Below are 4,797 nucleotides of genomic sequence, written 5' to 3'. Positions count from 1 at the left end.
CTAGCAGGTCAAGAGGTTTCGCTCGAGCTATATGTGGCTTAATTTCAGTACTGCTCCTTCAAGAAAATAAGATGGTCAGAGATATTCGGCCTGTTTTCATGATTATTGTTCCTTGTATACACCTGCGGGTGCTTTGTTCATTGATTGAGGGTGATATGTAAAAAGCTATTATGTTTCTCTGAATAATAAGTTCCCTCAGGCATCAATATTTTCTAAGTTTAAGTAGCTAATTTCTTATTATTGTAAGGAGCTCTTTTTCTTTCATTTTGGAATGATAGATAACAAATATAAACTAATACTCCGTAGCACATATGCCCATGCATTGAGTGTGCATTTTAACTTAGTGAGAATTATATGTGCAATCATAATCCTACGTGCACGCCGAGATGGAACATATAGGTTCTAGGTATCGCCACATGAAGCAATCATGCTGCTTTTTTTCGTTCATTGATTGAGGGGATTTAAGGTATGAGGTTTGAACATTTAGGTCCCGGATTTTGTTCGGTCATTGAACTTCAGAGAAGGCCCACAATATATTCAATCTATTTTTCCACTTATTCGAGGGGATTTTACAATATGAAGTTCCATAATATGGAAGTGAGACGGTTCTTCTCTTTTCCATGTACAAGTCATTTTTCCATTCATTGATTGAGAGGATTTAAGGAGTGAAGTTCCATAGTATGGGAGTGCGCCGTTTCTTCTCTTCCTATGCATCTAGCTCACATAGTAGGGTCTTCTCTTCTCTTTTCCTCGGATAGCAATCCTCAAAAAATCCAGGCTCCCTTTTCAAGGAGCTCATGTACCAATCCATCTATCACTTATCCGGTGTAATCCATTCATCCTTCATCCAGCTTACTACATGTAGTTTCACACACGTATATAAATTGGTACGACTATATGTACAGGAGTAATGTGGAACTATTTAAAATATTTCCCCTTATTTCCCATGTAGTTGGACCGGTTAAGTTGAGTGGGCTGTGAAACGCCCGGGCACCGAAACGACATGTGTTCGTAAGGCGCGAGTAAGAAAAACGAGTTGAAGGATCGAACTCACGACCCAAAAGAGTCAACCAAGTGCTGCCAGCCACTCGAACAAACACATCCTGCTACCCAGTTGCTAGCACAAATATTTAAGAACATACAACAGCGTCAGATTCGATTTTTTTTCAATTTTTTAACCTTTCAAAAAAAATAATTATGAACTTCCGAATAATCATGGAAACACAAATAATTTTTGAAACCCCGAACAGTTTTAAAAAATGCGAACTATGTTTTGAAAATTCCATACATTTTTTTAAAAAGAAGAACAAAATTAGAAACATGAACATTTTCTGGAATTCACAACATTTTTTGAAAACATAGAACTTTTATAAAAAAACGCTAGCATTTTTTAATTTGTGAACAAAATTTTAGAATAGGAGCATCTTTTGAGCCTTCAGAACAATTTTATAAAATGTGTTTTTTAAACATGAACATTTTTTTGAAGTTAGGAACAATGCACTAAAAAGAGTATTTTTTTTATTTTTGGAAAATTTGTTAAAACGCCTTTTTAATCTCCAACAATCTTGGAAAACAGAAACATTTTTTTTAAATAATGGGAACATTTTTTTAGTTTAAAACAATTCATGGGCCTTTTCCAGCTAGCTCAGTTACCAATCCGTCCATCCTTCACTCAGGTTAATCCATTCATTCTTCATCCAGCTTACTACATGTAGTTCTGCACAAGTATATAAATTTGTACGATTATTTGTGAAGGAGCAATGTGGGACTACAGAAAATATTCATCCTCTAATTTGTGAACATTTCACTAAAGCAAGAATGTTTTTCAAAGTTGGAACATTTTTTGGAATGCGTGTTTTCTTGAAAATCTTGAACAATTTAGGAAAGCACAAATATTTTTTAAAAATATAATTTTTTGGTTTTGAACAAATTATGGAAAGAGAACGAAAATTTAATGTGCCGAACTTTTTCAATATGGGAACAAAATTTTGGAATTCTGAACTTTTTGAAACTTTGAAACAATGAAATTCTGAACTTTTAAAAATATTGAATTTATGTAAAAAGGTAAAGAAGAAATATAAACTTGGAAGAAAAAAACTAGAACAAAAAAGGGAAAGGAACATAAAAAAGAAAAAATAGAAACACAACACAGAAAAAAGGGGAAATGGTCTGGCCTAGTCTTGGGTGCCTTGTAGAAGCTCCCAGCATTTGCTCTCATGTGCGGTAAATAGGGTTTTCCCAGCTACGTGGGGAGGAAAATAAGTGGGCTGGCTTCGCTGGGCCATATTAAATTCTGGACAAACGTTTTTTCTCTAGCAGACGGACTCACAAATTTTAGTACCACCTTGGATAGAAAAATAATTTTTTGATGAAGAAAGGATGAAAAAAATCAGGATGAACCATATTCATTTTTATTAGATTATTTTCTTTATTTTGGGGTGGGGGTGGGGCATCCAAACCTGAATATATCTCATATCACGCTAATGCTAGGAAAGGTGATCATGCCATAGTATGTCGTGATGTTTCTGTTTCGGCTAAGCCGATTTGTCCAAAGATTGAAAGAATATAGAAATTTCTTATTTGCAACATTGGAGGATAGCATCTCGTTTCTAAAAACTTTTCGTTCCTGGAATCCTAGATATTCGACACGACAGTGAGCATGACGAACAAATTAAGAGAGTCTGGCAGTGGCGGCGTAGTAGATGAGACTAGCAGAGAAGCCATGGTTGTCTAAGCTGGCACAATAGCCAGTCTAAAAAAATCCCTTAAGCGAAGGATCACTGAAAGAATAGGTGACCTTTTGACCCCAGGACATTAGCACGGAGAGGGCACAATTTTTCATCAATGATTGTCTTTTCTTAAGATTTTGATGAGTGTTGAGTCGGTCCATGTGCACTAGCTAGGAAACTTTTTTATGTATGTCGGAACCTTTGTATTGTAGATATGCTCAAGTTCAGGCTGTATCATATGCGAAATTGGTGGTGAAGAGACCGCCTCCAAGGATTGTTCGAATATCGCCAGTGTTTTGAAGATTCAGCTGCATGAGATTAGCTAACAGCACAATTCTACCGACGCAACCACAGTAAGCCGGCTGCATAAGGATAGGTGTATCACCTCATGGAATACAATGGCTACAAGTGCATTTGGTTTTAGGTGGCGGGGGGAAAGAGCAAGGAAAACAGAGGCCAATGGCTCCTGCAGGCCACATGGCTCCCTACAGATCCACCCCAAGTCCTGTACATGCTAACAAGACGGGCTTCCGGATCATTTCACAGATTCCCTTCCATCAGATGCATGCATGCGCGTATGGCCATCGCGGGTTTATGGTCCGGATCGCCGGCGGCATCAAGCCTGTTGGGAGTCCATGCTGTCTTCCACGAGCACCTCCGCTTCTGGATTTCTGCATCAAGAAAATCGACCAAAGATGTGTGTGTAACTTCAGAACAACTCTAGACTCCCAACACTTCCTAGCGACACCCTCGCGATTGATCTGAGTCGGACTTTTTCTTTTCGAAATGGCAGAATTCCATGTGGAGCTCCATGGAGGAGCTCCTCCTTGGGCCGGCCACCATGTGTGCCCCTCACCCCCAAAGGGGGTCCCACCACCACATGACATCACATTTGACTTTGTGGTAAAGTCTCAAAAGGTGGATTTTCAAAAAGCCATCAAAAGGGGTTGTACCCTAATAGTGTTTTCACTATTCAGTCCAACATTCATGAAATATTTTTCGGCGTCTGTTTAATCCCAAAAAAATTCTGAAAGGTCCAGAACATTTCTAGCACCCCCTAAAATAATTCTGGATGTTTTGAACATTTCCGGTGTGTAGTTTTGTCTCCAAAACATTTCTGGTTTTCTCTCTGAAACTTTCCCGTCGTCTCCGAAACTTTTCCACCAATAATCTCTCGGACTCCCTGTCTATTACTTAGCACATAGATGAACCTTAAAGTGTGTGCGACCCTGTAAGTTCGGTGAAGTATAGACATGACCGGAACACTTTTCGATCAATAGCGGAACCGTGGACATCCATATTGATCGGTATACCCACAAGAATAAAAATCCAACCGAACCTGTAGTTTACTGAATGTTGCTCCTGTTGCTTCGTGATATGTTACAAATACCCGACGTGCGATTCAATGGCATCCATGTGAATCAACAAATTTGTTCAACATGCCAGTTTCCCCGTTACCGATTTTGTTCTCCTTGCTCGTTCCCGCGTTCCATCATCCCCGTGACCAAATCACGTTGTGTCTGGCCAGATGATGATAGATACCGTAGCACCAAGAGGGCCCAAAGACTATCTCTCCATTGTCGGACAATTAAATCCCAATCCTGAGCTATCTAGTCCCATGTCATACTTTTCCAAGAACCCGAAAGCCGCCGTAATAGCCAGCCTATTACGGATGAAATTTAACTAACCCCAAAGTTCGTGAAGTAAGCATGAAGGAACCCGATACTCTCATGGTCATAAGGAATTATGCAAACACTAAATTTCTTTATGTTACTAATCATCAACTTGTGACGAATGCATCTCATAGCATAATATCAATTTGGGTCGATCCAACACAAGTGTTCCTCTAACACTAGGAATAAAAATATTGCTCTTAAATATATATGATCTTTTATTAGAAAGGAAAATAAAACTTGGTACGAATTTGTGATGATGGAATAAAAAAGCAATAGACTGCTCAATAAAGGCCATCATCGTACGGGCCGGCTGCTCCGGCTGCCCTTCATCGAGGAGGTGCTTAAGCAGCCCTTCTACACGACAGAGCTCATGTCGAGGATCCTCCGATAGC

Source organism: Triticum urartu, chromosome 7A (genome assembly GCF_056163025.1).
Source record: "Triticum urartu cultivar PI428250 chromosome 7A, HENAU_Tu73, whole genome shotgun sequence".
NCBI lineage: Eukaryota > Viridiplantae > Streptophyta > Magnoliopsida > Poales > Poaceae > Triticum > Triticum urartu.
The sequence above is the reverse complement of the archived record's forward strand: the minus strand, read 5'-3'. Positions refer to the sequence as shown.